The sequence below is a fragment of the Vulpes vulpes genome, chromosome 11 (assembly GCF_048418805.1).
Source record: "Vulpes vulpes isolate BD-2025 chromosome 11, VulVul3, whole genome shotgun sequence".
NCBI lineage: Eukaryota > Metazoa > Chordata > Mammalia > Carnivora > Canidae > Vulpes > Vulpes vulpes.
The window spans coordinates 47,849,152-47,868,409 of record NC_132790.1 but is presented as its reverse complement, the minus strand read 5'-3'; the positions used below and the strand labels follow the sequence as shown (position 1 = coordinate 47,868,409).

The following is a 19,258-nucleotide window of genomic DNA, read 5'->3' as shown; positions in this document are numbered from 1 at the left end:
ATACTATACGCAATAAAATAGCATATAAAAACACTATTATTTACAAATGGCAGAACATAGATGTTTGTAACAAGCACCTCAAATAAGACTTAATTTTTTCATTGTTTATTTATTTTTAAAAGATTTTATTTATTTATTCATGAGAGACACAAAGAGAGAAAACCAGAGACATAGGCAGAGGGAGAAGCAGGCTCCATGCAGGGAGCCTGATGTGGGACTCAATCTTGTGACTCCAGGATCACATCCTAAGCCAAAGGCATATGCTCAACTGCTGATCTACCCAGGCGTCCCATAAATATTTTATTATTGAATAACAATTTTGGAAGGAGCTGTTCCATCTTCCTTACTGACGGTTAAAAATTGTACATTCTCATTGATTTTGACACACTACCCCTGAAAGACTATTATGGACATTCCAGTTGTTTAATAATTATTTCAAATATTCACCCAAAATAATCTTCATGGAACTTCCCCATTATTTTAAATGGTCAGTTCTGGACACATAACAAGTAGCAGTGAACATACATAATACGTAAGAGCAACTGTGCATGAGAAGGTTCTTTTATTTTATTTTTTCTTAATTTTGATGTAATTATCAAGACCATTAGGATAAAAAATAAATTACCATTTTTGAAGTTGGGAGAACATTCCACTATTTTTATCAGCTGTAGTACTCAATGATTGCACATGTTGATAATAAGAAATAGAGTTTTTTTTTCAACAGATGATAAGAATTCTGCCAATTCTGAAAATCTATAACCCTAGAGCCACTCGGACTCTAATGGAATGAAGCTCTTTTGGAACAAAGCCAATGCCTACTGGATAAGAGTTGTGTAAGTTATTGAGTGAAACATTTCATTCTCAGAGGATGAACTCAGGACACCTTTTAATATATGTTGCTTCCTATTATGGCAGGGATTTAGTTGATTGTGTCAAGATAAAACTGTCAGTGTCTCCCCTGAATGTTTTCAGTAGTTGTAGTGACAGATTAGGTGCAAATACATGAATGAAATGGGGCTTTATTTAAAGTGACACCATGAATCCACTCTCATCAGATTCATCAATTCTAATTCACTTATGTCTTTTTGGAGTACTCGGGCTGTCTCATTAGTTTCAAAATGCTTCCTATTCTACCAATATGCTTTTCAATTAGTTGGGCAGAACAATAACAAGAGTGACTTAAAAAGAGTGAACTGTGCTATGCCAAACCTGCTTCCATACATTCCCTGTATAGTTAAATAAGCTCTATATCCTCAACTGGAAACTTGGATTTATTAATAGCTTGACAAAAGCTCTCCTCTCAAAAATTAATTAGTCTTGTTGAGTTACTTCAATTTAATACAATCCAGGTGGTAATTGATAGATTGCACTGGTTTACAGGAGGCAAAGACATTTACACCATTATATTTTCATCTGCTGATATGTCTACCATAAATCTAAATTACATATCAATCATCCATCTGGAAGGGAACATAAGATCAAAAATTCTCTTGTACAGCTGCTATGCTGTGTTCACTTGTCTTTCTTTGAAAAAGTTACAAGCACTATAAGTAAATGGTTTCCAATATTACAAAATCTAATTAAAGTGTCTACGTATAATTTATCTATGGTACTCATGATATCATAAAAGTGAAAGGTTAATATAGATTTTGATTTGTTAAGATATTCTAGTGATTAAGAGTTAAAGACAAAATGCTTTATAAACCTTCCAAGATGTGTATATATAATATGTAAATGGAACACATTATTATTTTAATTTTATTTTGTATTATTTTCATGACATTTTGTATATGTAACCTATTCTGAGATCATTCTTTTTATAAGATTTTATTCATTTATTCATGAGAGACACAGAGAGTGAGAGAGAAAGAGAGAGAGAGTGAGAGGGGTAGAGACACAGGCAGGAGAAGCAGGATTCATGCAAGGAGCCCAACGTGGAACTCGATTCCGGGACTCCAGGATCATGCCCTAGGCCAAAGGCAGACACCAAACTGCTGAGCCACCCAGGGATCCCCTCTGAGAACATTCTTATTGTAACAAATGGAACTATGGTGGCAAAATTTGGGGGAAAACTGTCTAATATTAAAATGTAAGAATGTACTAATTTATGGCAAATTACTATTTCCTATAGTTTGAAGTTTCACTATCAGAGACTTTCTAACCACTTTATCTTTTCTCTCTTCTTGTTTCCTAGTCTTTGAGAAAATGTTAAGTTTATAGTTGCTTTTTTTGCCCACAAAATTAATTTAAGGACACCTAATATTTTAAGAGCTTTCAATAAGGGCATTCAATAAAAATGACAAGCTGATATGACTTAATGGAATGAAAGAAAGGTACTTGATATGCAAAATTTTCTGCAATTACCTTCCAGAATTTGGGCCTCACTTGTAGGAAGTCCTGGTGAAGCTCTTGAGATTTACATTCTCCTCCAGAACTACCCCCAGATTTAGATTTAGTCACTTTCCTTCTTTAACTCCAATTTTTAAGCTTGAAGATACTGAATAAAATACTTTCCAATATTTTGAATCAATTAACTTAAATTAACCTACCAAATTAGAGGATAGACATATGGAAGCCTTGAAATTAAGTATGATATTGTCAATATTTTATAAATAATTAGAAAACATAAATAAATAATTCTGTTTAAAAATGAATTGACTTCTTTGGTTGATTATCTAAAAATACATCATAAATATAGTTAAGCAGTACATGGTGGATTTAATTTGAGATGATCTATTAATGTCTACTTACTCATAAATATTAAACATGGATCCAATCATATATTCTCAAATATTTTAATGTATTAATTTTAAATGACGCTAGATGCAAATAGATGCAATTACTATTTAATGATTTAGGTTGCCTAATAAGTATATAAGAATGTGGAGCGGCTGAGCAAATCACTGTGATAATCATTTTCATTAAAAAAAAATCCCTACCAAAAAAAAAATTCCCTACGAAAGAGGGGATGACAGATTCATTCTGCCCATGACTTCCTGTTTGTATAAGTTAAATAAACTCAAGCCATCAAAAGGAACAAAATCCATCCACTAGCATATTATATGTGTTGAGAAAGAAATAGAAGAGGGTACATCATCAGATGATGGATTGGGTTTTCTTTTCTCCAACAATTTAGCACAATATTCATGTTCTGGTCATGCTCATATAAAACTATAAATTTAATAAACACAAAATATTTTACTATTTTTTATTAATATTATCTCCAGAATATTTGTAGAGTGTGTTTAACTGATAGAATCAAGTCTTTATTTTTTTTTCAATTTAAAGATAAAACATTTATTTTGAGTATATAAGATATTAACTTGGGGAGGGGCAAGATGACGGAAGAGTAGGGTCCCCAAGTCACCTGTCCCCACCAAATTACCTAGATAACGTTCAAATCATCCTGAAAATCTACAAATTCGGCCTGAGATTTAAAGAGAGAACAGCTGGAATGCTACAGTGAGAAGAGTTCACGCTTCTATCAAGGTAGGAAGATGGGGAAAAAGAAATAAAGAAACAAAAGGCCTCCAAGGGGAAGGGTCCTCGGTGTCCATCAAAAGATGAATGGATAAAGAAGATGTGTTGTATGTATACAATGGAATATTACTTAACCATTAGAAATTACGAATACCCACCATTTGCTCCAACGTGGATGGAACTGGAGGGTATTATGCTGAATGAAATGAGTCAATCGGAGAAAGACAAACATCATATGTTCTCATTCATTTGGGGAATATAAATAATAGTGAAAGGGAATAGAAGGGAAGGGAGAAGAAAGGGGTAGGAAATATCAGAAAGGGAGACAGAACATGTAGACTCCTAAATCTGGGAAATGAACTAGGGGTGGTGGAAGAGGAGGAGGGCTGGGGGTGGGGGTGAATGGGTGACAGGCACTGAGGGGGGCACTTGACGGGATGAGCACTGGGTATTATTCTTTATGTTGGCAAATTGAACACCAGTAAAATATAAATTTATTATTAAAAACATAAGATATTAACTTTAACATATCGGGCTACTGTTAAGGAATTTCATAAATGATATCCCATGTTTTATGCATTTTTCCCTTCAACATTCTTTTTGATTATAAAGGCAGATTAATAAAGAATGAACTGTACCTGCTTTCTGAAAACAGGGTCCAAGTTATAAACTTCAAAAAAGAACTGGTTTCTGTAAAGATATTCTTTTGCAGTAGTCATGCAAAAATGCTTGTAGATCTTAAATGGTGCTAAATAGCAATCCTTGAAGTTCACCTGTTAAGAAACAAGCTCTATTTAGTTATACAGGAAATTATTGTATACTGTTACACTGGTTAACCATATTAACATATACATTTGACATTTTAAACACTAGACTTTTATTAGTCATTGCTTTTCCAGATTTATTTTCCCTCTATAACGTATATTTTATAATAATCATAAAAGAATATCACTTTAATCCAATTTTCATGGATTTCAATAGCTTAAAACATTTAACACATAATAAACACAGGACATCAATCATAAAGCAATGAACTTAAACTATACACCAGAGCATATGGCTTAACATATTTATAGAACATTCCTTCCAACATTAGAAGAATCCATATTCTTCTTATTGATATATGAAACTTTTTAAAGACTAGGAATAGGTTAAACAACATAAGTCAGTAACTTTAAGAGTATTGAAATCATCATATCAAATCATATCTTTTCTAACCACAGTGATATGGAAATCAAAGTCAATTACAAGATGAAAACTGGAAAATTCACAAATACATGGAGAGTAAGCAACATGCTACTGAACAACAAATGGATCAAAGAAGAAATCAAATGAGAAGTCAAAAAATATCTTAAGATAAATGAAAATGTAACTGTAACATATTAAAATTTATGGGATGCAGTAAAATCGATTCTAAGAGGGAAGTGCATAGCAAATTAATAAATACTCCAGCATTAAGGAAAATATTAAATAACCAACTTAACTTTATATTTCAAGGAACCTGGAAAAGAACAAACTTAATCCAAAGTTAATAGAAGAGTCAAACTCATAGAAACGAGTCAAAAATGATTTTTAAGGGCTGGAGGATGGGTGATATAAAGAGAGTTTGATGAAAGGGTATACAGTTTTAGCTATAGGATTAAAAAAATTGAGTATCTAAAGTAAAAACATTGACTGCACTTGATAACACTCTATTGTATAACTGAAATTTGCTAAGATAGTAAGTTTAAATATTTAATAAATAAATAAATAAATAAATAAATAAATAAATAAATAAGTTGATGAATGTGTTAATTCACTAGATGGGGGAAATCTTTCACAATATATTTGAGTATTAAATCATCACAATGTACATTTATATATCTTACAATTTTATATGTTAATTGTAATTCAGTAAAGCTGAAATAGATTGGTAGAGCTAAGATGGTGGCATAGAAGGAGGATACTAGGCTTGCCTCACCCCTCAGACACAGCTAGATAACTATCAAAGAACACCTTTGAAATCAACTCAAAGACTGATAGAACAAACTGCACAACTAGAGGGAGAAAAAACCCACTATTGAAGAAGGTAGGGGGTGCAAAGACATGGTTTGGAGGAAATGGATCACAGGTGCTGTGGAGAGAAGAGAACCTTGGTTATAGAGAAGGGTAAGAGAGAGAGAGGATTCCACAGGTATATGCAAAGGAGAATACTTCCCCAAAGCCATTGACTGGGAGAATAAGACAAAGTGATTTTTTTGTGAGTTTCTGTAACCAGTGGGTCTCAAAAACTGGAGTTTTAGAGGTTCATGGGTTTGGCTGGATTAGAATAGGACCTCTTTTTCATCAGACATTACTGACAGGAATAGGAAACATAATAGGATTTTCTAACACAGGGAAGACAAATAACTAGACAAATGCCAAGTTGGAGTAATTGATCCCACAAGAAAGAACAAGAAAAGATAATGGCCAGAGATCTAATTTAAACACATTAATAATATGCCTGATGTAGAATTTAAAGCAACAATTATAAGGCTATATGCTAGGGTTGAGAAAAACATGGAAGATATCAGGAGCACCCTTATCACAGGGAGAAAAGTGCTAAAAAAATCAGGATGAAATGAAAAATGCAATATCTGAGATACAAAACTCACCAGATGTAATAATCACTAGAAGAAGAGGAATGAATAAATGATATAGAAGACAGACTTATGGAAAGTAATGAAGCTGAACAGAAGAGAGAAAGAATGATGGATCAACAGAGTAGACTTAGGGACCTCAGTGACTCCATCAAGTATAATAACATTTGTATCATAGGCTCCTAGAAAAAGAAGAGAGAAAAAGAGGGAAGAAGGTTTATTTGAGGAAATAATCATGGAAAACTTCCCTCATCTTGGGAAGTAAACAGACATCAAGGAGGCACAGAGAACTCCCATCAAAATGAACAAAAGCAGGACAATACCAAGATATATTGTAGTTAAATGTGCAAAATATAGTGATAAAGAAAAAAAAAAAGAAACTAAAATCAGTGTCACAAAGGACGTGCCTAACTTGTAAGGAAATACCCACAAAGTTAGCAGTAGATATCTCCACAGAAACTTGCCAAGCTAAAAGACAACATCATGAAATATTTAACATGCTAAATGAGAAAAATCTACACAAGAAAATTCTATCTAACTGGGTTATTATTCAGTATAGAAGGAGAGATAAACACTTTCTGAGTAAAACAAAAACTAAAAGAGTTCCTCACCACTAAACCAACCCTACAAGCAATATTAAAGGGAACTCATTGAGTGAGAAAGAATAGAAAGGGACATAGAAAATCTCCAGAAATGGGATGCCTGGGTGGCTCAGTCGTTGACTGTTTGCCTTTGACTCAGGGCATGATCCCCAGGTCCCAGGATCAAGTCCCACATCGGGCTCCCAGCATGGAGCCTGCTTCTCCCTTTGCATGTGTCTCTGCCTTTGTCTCTCCGTGTCTCTCATGAATGAATAAATAAAATCTTAAAAAAATCTCCGGAAACAATGACAAAACAAGTACTTCAATTGTACTAAATACATATCTATCAATAATTACTCTGAATGTAAATTGTTTAAATGCTCCAATCAAAAGACATGGGGTGGGTGTCAGCATGAATAAAAACAAAAAGCATTTATATGTTGCCTACAAGAGACTCATTTTAGATCTAAAGACAACTGTGGATTGAAAGTGATGTGATGGAAAAACATTTATCATACAAATAGACATCAAAAGAAAGCCAGAGTAGCAATACTTATATTAGACAAACTAGATTTTATTTATTTATTTATTTATTTATTTATTTATTTATTTATTTATTTATTTTAAGATTTTATTTATTTATTCATGAGAGACAGAGAGAGAGAGAGAGAGAAAGGCAGAGACACAGGCAGAGGAAGAAGCAGCCTCCATGCAGGGAGCCCGATGTGGGACTCGATCCTGGGTCTCCAGGATCACGCCCTGGGCTGAAGGCGGCACTAAACCACTGAGCCACCTGGGATGCCCCAAACTAGATTTTAAAACAAATACTGTAACAAGAGATGAAGAAGAACACTATATAATATTAAAGGGGACTATCCAATAAGAAGGTATAACAAGTATAAATATTTACACCCCCAACTTGGGAGCATCCACATATATAAAACAATTAATAACAAACCTAAGGTAACTAATTGATAAGAATATATAATGAAGACTTCAATAGTCTATTTAAATCAATGGGCAGAGAATCAATCTAAAGAGAAAATTAACAAGGAAACGATGGCTTTGAATGACACACCGGACCACATAGACAAACCTGGGCCAAAATATTCCGAACATTTCATCCTATTTTGTTTTTAAAGATTTTATTTATTTATTTATGATAGACACACACACACACACACACACACACATACAGAGGCAGAGACACAGACAGGGAGAAGTAGGCTCCCAGCAAGGAGCCTGATGTGGGACTCGATCCCAGGACCCAAGGATCATGCCCTGAGCCAAAGGCAGATGCTCAACCGCTGAGCCACACAGGTGTCCCAGAACATTTCATCGTAAAGCAGCAGAAAAAAATCATTACCTAGTGCCAGTGCGACATTTTTAAGAATAGACCATGTAGTGGGTCACAAATCAGGTCTCAACAAGTACAAAGACTAAGATCATATCAGGCGTCTTTTCTGACCACAATGCTATGAAACTTGAAGTCAACAACAAGAAAAAAAAATGGAAAGACTACTAGTATATGGAGGTGAAACAAAATGATACTAAGGAATGAATGGATCACTCAGGAAACTAAAGAAGAATGAAAAAATATATGGAAGCAAATGAAAATGAAAACACAATGGTCCAAAACCTTTGGGATGTACCAAAAATAATCATAAGAGGGAAACATATAGCATTACAGGCCTACCCCAGGAAGTAAGAACAATCCCAAATGAAAACTTAACATTACACCTGAAGAAGCTAGAGAAAGAACACAAATAAAGCCTAAAGTCAGCAGAAGGGAAATCATAAAGATTGGAGCGGAAATAAATGATATAGAAACCTAACAAAACAAAGCGAAGCAAAACCAAACCAAAACAGTAGAACATATCAATGAAATCAGAAGCTGATTCTTTGGGAAAAAAAATAATTAAGTTGATAACCCCTTCACCAGACTTATCAAGAGTCCCACATCAGGCTCCCTGCACGGAGCCTACTTCTCCTTCTGCCTGTGTCTCTGCCTCTCTCTCTCTGTGTGTGTCTTTCATGAATAAATAGATAAAATCTCTAAAATTTTTTTTAAAAAGCCACAAATGAAAAAGAAGAAATAATAATACGAGAATTATAAGAGAATACTACAAAAAAATATAGCCAACAAATTGGACAACCTGGAAGAAATAAATTCCTAGCCTCATATAATCTACTAAAATTAAAACAGGAAGATATAGAGAACTTAAACAGATTGATAACCACAAAGAAATCAAATCAATAATCAAAAATCTCCCAACAACAACAACAAAAAGCCCAGGACCAAATGGCTTCCCAGGCAAATTCTATACAAATTTTAAAGGAGAGTTAATACCTATTCTTCTCAGGGGTGCCTGGGTGACTCAGCAGTTGAGTATCTGCCGTTGGCTCAGGGCCTGATTCCCAGGATCAAGTCCCGCATGGGGCTCCTAACATGGAGCCTGCTTCTCCTCTCTCTGCTTGTGTCTCACCTCTCTTTCTGTGTCTTTCATGAATAAATAAAATCTTTAAAAAAATACCTATTCTTCTCAAACTATTCCAAAAATAGAAATGGTAGAAATGGAAGGAACATTTTCAAACTCATCCCGTGAGGTCAGCATTACCCTGATTCCAAAACCAAAGACCCCAATAAACAAGAAAACTACAGGATAACATCCTTGATGAACATGGATACAGAAAATTTCAACAAAATACTAGCAAATTGAACCCTAAAGTATATTGAAAGAACCATTCACCGTGGTCAAGTGGGGTTTATTCCTGGACTACAAGGGTAGTTCAATATTTGCAAATCAATCCTTATGATGCATCGTATTAATAAAATAGGATAAGAACCATATGATCCTCTCAGTGGTGTGGGACCCAGGAAATTGAACAAAAGCCCCCCCCCCCCCGACGAGCAGGGCAGGGCTGACTCGACTCGGGGCTGCCCCGCCCTGTGCCCACCTGCGTATTACTGAGGGCACCGCCCCGCCCTCGTCAAGCCCAGGCCACACCCTAACCCCTAACCGGGACCCGGCTCAGAGGACCCGCAGGACTGTGCAACTTTCTGCGCATCCCGCGGGCCACGGGCCCCTGTAAAGCGGCTGCCTCCTGCCTCGGGTCCGAGTCCCTGCTCCGCTGCGTCGGGGGCACCTGGACCCAGGCTCGAGCTTGTAATAAACCCTCGGGAGTTTGCAGCGGGGTCGGCTCCGCGGTGGTTTCTCGGATTAGCATCTTGGGCACAACAAGTAGATGCAGATAAATAAAGCATTTGACAAAGTACAACATTTATTTGTGGCAAAAACCCCTCAACAAAGTAGGGATAGAGGAAACATACCTCAAAATCACAAAGGCCATGTATGAAAAACCCACAGCTAATATTATTCTTAATGGGAAAAAAACTGAGAGCTTTTTCTCTATGGTCAGGAACACGACAGGGATGTCCACTCTCACCACTGTTGTTCAACATAGTACTTGAAGTCCTAAGCCTCAGCAATCAGACAACAAAAAGAAATAAAATGTATCCAAAACAGCAAGGAAGAAGTCACATTTTCACTATTTGTAGATGACATGATTCTCCATATAGAAAACCCCAAAGACTCCACCAAAAAATTGCTAGAACTGATAAATGAGTTCATGAAGTTGTTAGAAATAAATCAATGTAGAGAAATCTGCAGCATTTCCATTCACCAATAATGAAGAAGCACAAAAAGAAATCAAGGAATCATTCCCATTTACAATTGCACCAAAAAACCATTAGACACCTAGGAATAACCTAAACAAAGATGATAAGACCTTTACTCTTAAAACTATAAAACACAGCTAAAAGCAATTAAAGATGACATAAAGAAATGGAAAAATCTTCCATGTTCATGGACTGGAAGAACAAATATTACTAAAATATCTATACTACCCAAAGCAATCTACATATTTAAAATTCCTATCAAAATATCACTAGCATTTTTCACAGAACTAGGGCAACAATTCTAAAATTTATGGAAGCACTAAACAGCTTGAATAGCCAAAGCTACCTTGAAAAGAAAAGAAAAGCATGAAGCATCACAATTCTGGACTTCAAGTTATATCACAAAGCTGCAGTCATCAAGATAGCATAATACTGGAACAAACATAGACACATAGATCAATAAAACAAAACAGAAAGCCCAGAAATAAACTCATAAATATATAGGCAATTAATCTTTGATAAAGTAGAAAAGAATATCCAATGGAAAATGTCCCTTCAACAAGTGTTGTTGGGAAAACTTGACAGCAGCATGCAGAAAAATGAAACTGGACCACCTCCTTACACCATACAAAAAAATAAATTCAAAATAAATGAAAGACATAAATGTGAGACAGGAAATAATAAAACTCCTAGAAGAGAATACAAACAGTAACCTCTTTGACACTGGCCATTAGGAACTTTTTACTAAATATGTTTCCTGAGGCAGGTGAAACAAAAGCAAAAATGAAACACTGAGATTTCATCAAGATAAAAATCTTCTGCACAGTGAAGGAAACAATCATCAAAACTGTCAGTCCACGGAATGGGAGAAGATATTTGCAAATACCAGATCTGATAGGGTTTGTATCAAAAATATTTAAAAACTTATAAAACTCACACCCCCAAAAAAAATCCAGTTAAAAAATGAACAGAAGGCCTAAGCAGACATTTTCCAAAGAAGACTTACAGATGGCCACAGTCACATGAAAAGATGTTAAATACCACTCATCATCAGGGAAATGCAAATCAAAATGATGATGAGATACTACCTTCCCCCTGTTAGAATGGCTAAAATCAAAAACACAAGAAAAAGTAAGTGTTGGCAAGAATGTGAACAAAAAGGAATCTGCGTGCACTGTTGGTAGGAATGCAAACTTGTGCAGTCGTTCTGGAAAACAGCATGAAGATTCCTTAAAAAGTCAAAAATAGGACTCGCATATGATCCAGCAACAGCACTATTAGGTATTTACCAAAGTGATACAAAAATACTGCTTTTCTTTTTCTTTTTTTTTCAAGATTTATTTTTATTTATTTATGATAGACATAGAGAGAGAGGCAGAGACACAGGCAGAGGGAGAGGCAGGCTCCATGCAGGAAGCCCGACCTGGGACTTGATCCCGGGACTCCAGGATTGCGCCCTGGGCCGAAGGCAGGCGGGAAACCGCTGAGCCACCCAGGGATCCCCAAAATACTGCTTTTCTAAGGCATACATGCCCCTAATATTTATATTAGCATTATAAAATGTCCATGGACTGATGAATGGATAAAGAAGATGTGGTATACATACAAGAGAATATTACTCAGCCATAAAAAGAATGAAATCTGCCTTTTGCAACAGTGTGGATGGAACTAGGGAATTAAGCAAAATAAGTCAGAGAGAGACAAATACTGTATGATTTCAGTCATACATGGAATTTAAGAAACAAAACAGATGAACATATTTAAAAAGAGAGGAAGAGAGACAGAGAGAGGCAAACCAGGAAACAGACTCTTAACTAATGAAAAAAATTAGGGTTGGTGGAAGGGAGGTAGATGGGGAATGGGTTAAATGGGTGATAGATTAAGGAGGGCACCAGTATTGATGAGCACTGGATGTTGTATATGTGTTGAATTTAGTAATTCTACACCTGAAACCTATATTCCACTGTGTGTTAACCAATTGGAATTTAAATAAGAGCTTTTTAAAAAGCTTAAATAAAAACAAACAAACAAAAAAAACCAGTTAACACATGAAGTTATACCTATATTTCAGGTTTTTAAGGTTTTTATAATAATTCTATCTTAGCATTCACAATATTAAATTATATTTATTATTCCCTTGATTTAAGGAATTTGCAATATGTATTGGTCATTAAAATCTTATAAATGACTTACATTTTTTTTTTTTAAATGACTTACATTTTAAATATGTTTGAAAGTTATACAAGAGCACCTTATTTGGTTACCTGGAAGGAATTTACATATATGGGACCATCCATGTTCTTTTTACTTCTAATTAAGTTCATTGCTCCAATGAAATTCCTTACTCAGTAACATTTGTATTGTCCTACATGTATTCTTTGATGGGTTTATGAATGTGCCAACATCAAAACCAGAGCAAATCATACCATATATAATACACTTTATTTTAAATAACTAAACTGGAATATAAGTTCTGGAACATTAGTTTGTTGATTTCAAAGTAACTGGAGGCCATTTGCTGAGATTCCACGTTAAGATAATACCAAGAGTTAAAGGAAACCTGTCTGTACATTTCATGATTAGATTGAGAAAAAGTATTTCAGTTTCTTGTAGTCTTCATGATAAAAAATTATTGATCTTTATGGGTTTTTTTAAAGATTTTATTTATTTATTCATGAGACACAGAGAAGAGAGAGAGAGAGAGAGAGAGAGAGAGAGAGAGAGGCAGAGACACAGGCCGAGAGAGAAGCAGGCTCATCACAGGGAGCCTGATGTGGGGCTTCGATTCCAGGACCCCAGGATCAGGCCCTGGACCCAAGCAGGCACCAAACCGCTAAGCCACCCAGGCATCCCTTTATGGTTCTTTTTTATATTAGTTGGAAGTATAAGAAATTGACATTGGAATTGAAATGGAATAAATATCAAAAATTTTGTGAGCCAACCAGTGATTTTATCTAATCCTGCCTTGCATTTCTGACATCAAGTACAAATTCTAAATCTCTAAATAGCACGCAAAATTACTTTTTTAGTAACAGTTAAAGTTTTTTTTTCAATTCACACTACATGTACAATATATGTACAATATATAAGGAAACATATTTTAATTTTTTTTTTATTTATGATAGTCACACAGGGAGAGAGAGGCAGAGACGGACAGAGGGAGCAGCAGGCTCCATGCACCGGGAGCCCGACGTGGGATTCGATCCCGGGTCTCCAGGATTGCACCCTGGGCCAAAGGCAGGTGCCAAACTGCTGCGCCACCCAGGGATCCCGAGGAAACATATTTTAAGTTCACTTAAATCATTGTGCTTTTAACAAGTAAAAATGTCTATTTTTGTGAGGAATGAGCAGAGGTTTCTTTTTCTCACTTTTTTTTACCTCTGTTTCTCCTGCCTTCCTTTCCTCCTATTCCATTTTTTCCTTCCTTCTTCCTCCCTTCCTTCTTTCTTAACATGTGGCAATTATCATTTCTAGTCTATCCTCTAGAGCACAGAATTTAAAAAAAAGAAAAAGGAAACTCATTTTTTTCCTGAAGTTGTAAATTCTGGCAGAGTGATAGTTACCTGAGTAAACAGCAAAAGCTTACTTAAGGACGTAAAGAGTTCTGTTTTCTTTCAGTTTGGACTTTCATTAAGAAGAATTATTTGAGAGTCAGAATTCTGTGTCCCCATTTTTGTCATTATTTCCTAGTGAAGACATTGCACATCATTTTTGTTTCCTATTTCATGGAATTGATGAGAAAATTAAATGAAATAATGCACATAAACTTACCTATGTGCATTACCTGTATTGAGCATTTAATAAATATCACAAATTACTATTTTTCCACTTTAATTATGAATTAATATAGCAAAAAAAGAAGAGGAAATTTGAACCAGAAACATTTATAGACAGAGTGATAACTATGTGCAGGCATAGAGAGTAGGTGATCATCTGCAAGCTAAGGAGAGAGATTTAGAAGAAATGAAACCTAGCAATACCTTGCAGTTGACCTTATAGCTTCCAAAATTGTGAGAAAATCTATTTCTGTTATTTAAGCCACCAGTCTGTGGTATTGTGTTAAGGTATGTTTATATATGGGGTGGGCACTCTATCATCTACTAAGAAAGATACATTAAAAAACAAATACAAGCATTATAAACAAACACACAAACAAACACACAGAATGGCTTGGCCAACTAACTAACGCCAGTCCCTGTTGTCAGCCAATCAAGTATTAGTGCGTGGACTCTAGACAGAGTGGCAACCTTACCAAAGACAGAGGTTAGGTGTTGGCCCAGCAACATGAGCACACACTTAATAAAGCTGATCCAACTACTACCATTACAGAATATCCTAACTATGTTAAGCCCATGTACTGCCACTAATTTGACCCTATTCCATGAGGAGTTCTTTTTTTTTTTTTTTAAAGATTTTATTTGTTCATTAGAGACACACAAAGAAAGGCAGAGACACAGGCAGAGGGAGTAGCAGGCTCCTTGTGGGGAGCCTGATGTGGGACTCAATCCCAGGACCCTGGGATCATGACCTGAGCCAAAGGGAGATGCTCAACCACTGAGCCATCCAAGTGCCCCTATTCCATGAGAACTTTAATCAGTTTGTTGGTAGCAAGTTAAATATGTTGGTATCCTTCCAATCTAGAAGGGGAAGGGATTCTCCCTGACTAGGATTAACATACACTTTAGGTATGGGTTTCTTTCTTGCCCTCAGGTCTTCAGTCGGCACCACTCTCAAAGTTACCAAATGTTATAGCCGTGACACAGACCTTGCATAGCATTGCATAGGACCAATGGCCACACTTAACAACAAAAGAGGTACCTCAGTGGACAAAGGGACATGGAATTCCTCAATTGATCACATACCTTACTACCCAGAGACTCAACAGGATTATTCCTAACAGTATTTAAATACTTGTGTCTTCTCCATCTTAAAAATATATATGTAATATAATTATTAATATTAATATATACAAATATTTGAACACTCTGTATTAGTGTTCTCCAGAGAAAAAGAACTTTTTATTCTTACTCTTGGGGGGGGAGGAGTAAACTTTATTTTATTTTTTTCATTACTTTTTTTAAAATTCAATTTGTCAACATACAGTATAACGCTTGGTGCTCATCCCATCAAGTGACCACCTCAGTGCCTGTTACCCCAAACCACAGCCCACCTCACCTTCCACAACCCTTTGTTCGTTTTCCAGAATTAGGAGTCTCTCATGGTTTGTCACTCTTTCTAATTTTTTCCACTCAGTTCCCCTCTTTTCCCTAATAATTCCTTTCACTATATCTTATATTCCCCGTAGGAGTGAAACCATATGATGATTGTCTTTTCTCCAAATGACTGATTTCACTCAGCATAATATCTTCTAGCTCCACCCATGTCAAAGCAAATGGTGGGTATTCGTCCTTTCTGATGGCTCAGTAATATTCCATTGTATATATAAACCACATCTTCTGTATCCATTCATCTGTCGATGGACACCGAGGCTCCTTCCACAGTTTGGCTACAGTGGACATTGCTGTTATAAACATTGGGGTGCAGGTGTTCTGCCGTTTCACTGCATCTGCATTTTGGGGGTAAATCCCCAGCAGTGCAATTGCTGGGTCGTAGGGCAGGTCTATTTTTAATTCTTTGGGGATCCTCCACACAGTTTTCCAGAGTGGCTGTACTTGTTTGCATTCCCACCAACAGTGCAAGAGGGTTCCCCTTTCTCCAGATGCTCTTCAACATTAGTTGTTTCCTGTCTTGTTAATTGTCATCATTCTCACTGGTGTGAGGTGATATCTCTGTGGTTTTGATTTGTATTTCCCTGATGGCAAGGAATATGGAACATTTTCTCATGTGCTTGTTGGCTGTGTGTATGTCTTCTTTGGAGAAATGTCTATTCATCTCTTCTGCCCATTTCATGAGTGGATTGTTTGTTTCTTGGGAGTTGAGGTTGATAAATTCTTTACAGATCTTGGATACTAGCCCTTTATCTGATACGTCATTTGCAAATATCTTTTCCCATTCTGCAGGTTGTCTTTTAGTTTTGTTGATTGTTTCCTTCATGTGCAGAAGCTTTTTAACATGATGACGTCTCAATAGTTTATTTTTGCTTTTGTTTTTTTTTTTTTTTTTTTTTGCCTTCACAGATGTATTTTGCAAGAAGTTTCTATGGCCAAGTTCAAAAAGGGTGTTGTTGGGGTTCTCCTCTAGGATTTTGATGGATTCTTATCTCATATTTAGATCTTACACCCATTTTTAGTTTATCTTTATATTTGGTGTGAGAAAATGGTCTAGTTCCTTTCTTCTACACATGGCTGTCCAATTTTCCGAGCATCATTTATTGGAGAGACTGTCATTTTTCCAGTGGAAATTTTTTCCTGCTTTGTTGAATATCACTTTACCATAGACTTGAGGGCCCATTTCTGGGTTCTCTATTCTGTTCCATTGATCTATGTGTCTATTTTTGTACCAGTACCACACTGTCCTGATGATCACAGCTTTGTAGTACAGCTTGAAATCTGGCATTGTGATGCCCCGGGCTCTGGTTTTCTTTTTCAGTATTCCTTTGTCTATTCAGGATCTTTTTTTTTTTTAAACATTTTATTTATTTATTAATGAGAGACACAGAGAGAAAGAGAGGCAGAGACACAGGCAGAGGGACAAGCAGGATCCATGCAGGGAGCCCGACGTGGGACTCAATCCCGGGTCTCCAGGATCATGCCTCAGGCTGAAGGCAGGTGCTAAACCACTGAGCCACCCGGGCTGCCCATATTCAGGATCTTTTCTGATTCCATACAAATCTTAAGATTATTTGTTCCAACTCTCTGAAGAAAGTCCATCGTATTTGGTAGGTATTGTGTTGAACATGTACATTACCCTGGGTACCCTAGACATTTTCACAGTATTTATTCTTCCAATCCATGAGCATGGAATATTTTCTATCTCTTGTGTCTTCCTCAATATTTTTCAGAAATGGGGATCCCTGGGTGGCGCAGTGGTTTGGCCCTTGCCTTTGGCCCAGGGCGCGATCCTGGAGACCCCGGATCGAATCCCACGTCGGGCTCCCGGTGCATGGAGCCTGCTTCTCCCTCTGCCTATGTCTCTGCCTCTCTCTCTCTCTCTCTGTGACTATCATAAATAAATTTAAAAAATTAAAAATACTTAAAAAAATATTTTTCAGAAATGTTTTGTAGTCTTTAGGGTATAGATCCTTTACCTCATTGGTTAGGTCTGCTGTGCTGATTCTCAGGTGTGTGTGCCTGGGTAGAGATGCCCTACCCCTGCCAGGTGCCAGGCTCAGTATGAGCTGTTTATTCTGTGAGGCCTTTGTTCCCTAGAGGCTCCACCTCTCCCAGGTTTAAGGTGAAAAGAAGAGGAAAAAAAAGAGAGAGAGAGGCCAGATGTTTAGCTCCAGAGCCAAGAGCTCCCCATGAGTGCCAAACTGCATTCTCCCAGTCCACACTGGTCCAGATGCTCCTGGGGGCAGGCAAAGTTGCACTGACCTGCACAAATTGAAGGGCCCCCAGAATTTTTCCTGTGCAGTGCCCTCCCAGGGTCCACTTCTCCCTATGGAAATGGGGGATAGCCATCTTTGCTGCGATGTCCTCAGATCGAGGGCCCTGAGCTGCTCGACCTGCACTTCCAAGGTCCACCTCTCCCAAAGGGAACAGAGAACAGCCACCTCCCTCTGTTGCCAGGATCTAGGGTAAAGAGGGCTCTGGTGCTGGCCTGCATAACCAGCAGGCTTCTCCCAAATGCCCTGGAGGGTTGCAGCATTCCAGCCCTTTACTGAGATCCCGCCACAGTTTTTGGTGAGCTTTCTCCTGGGCACTCTTACTCTTATTGTGTCTCTGGGAATATTGAGGCTTCACTGCCCTTCCTGCGATTCTGCCTTATTTCCCTACTGAGCACCTTCTCAGTCAGGGAAGACTTGTCCAAGGCTGGGCTTTCATGTCCGGGCTTTCCGAGGCTGGGCTTTTGAGCCAGACGTTTCATGGCTCTGCTTTCAGGCCTGGTTTGCCCAGCATGCCCAGCTCCCCTCCCCCACTTTTTTCCCCTTCACCTTCCAACCTTTAAAGAAGTGAACACTTGTCTCTCTGTAGCCTTCCAGATGTTCTTTCTGTACATCTCAGGTTGAATTCATGGGTGTTCAGGATGTTTTGAAAGTTATCTAGGTAGTTTGTGGGACCAGATGAGTTGAGGACTGCTACTCTTCTGCCATCTTGCCTCCTCCCAGAACTAATAAGGATTTATTTATATTTATATTTATTTTTTATATTTATATAAATATACTACCTGGAATTAAGCTAATGGGAGCTGTAATTATGGAGACTGATAAGTCTCAACATTTGGAGTCAACAACCTAGAGATGCAGGAGAGCTGGTGGTATAGTCTAATGCTGAAGGCCTAAGAACCAGGAAAGCCAATTGTTATAGCTATAGCCTGAAGTGTGGCAGGCCTTGGTCTCAAACCGAAGAAGAGCCCATGTTTCATTTCAAGTCTGAAGACTGGAAAAAAATTGATGTTTGAACTTGAAGGCAAGGGAAATCTGCTCCTACTCACTAGAATGTTAGCCTTTTTGTTCTATTCAGACATTTAATTGGTTGGATAGGATCCACTCACATAAGGAAAGGCAATCCATGTTACTTTGCCTATGGATTCAAGTGTTAATTACATCCAGAAATACCCTCACAAGACACACCCAGAATGATCCAATGTCTGGGCATCCTGTGGCCCAGTCAAGTTGACACATAAACCTAAGAATCACACTTTCTTCACCTCACATCCTCCTCTAATTTTTGTTTTAATTCACTTCCATGCAACACAACCTCAAAAGAGATATCTATACTTATTGTCTACATTTTAATTCCTTTTCCCATTGACACCTACTTTCATTCTCAGCACTCCAT

The 19,258-nt window shown here is 37.1% G+C and overlaps 1 protein-coding gene across 3 annotated transcripts in view; it reads right to left on the bottom strand.

Moving 5' to 3' along the window:
* Nucleotides 1-19,258, bottom strand: part of CNTN5 (contactin 5) — a 1,288,935-nt gene that overhangs the window by 953,684 nt on the left and 315,993 nt on the right. For all 3 annotated transcript variants that reach the window (XM_072726266.1, XM_072726270.1, XM_072726267.1), the window contains one exon: nt 4,119-4,253. The gene's annotated coding sequence lies outside the window, so the exon portion shown is untranslated. Of the gene's footprint in view, nt 1-4,118; nt 4,254-19,258 lie in introns of those variants that run through there.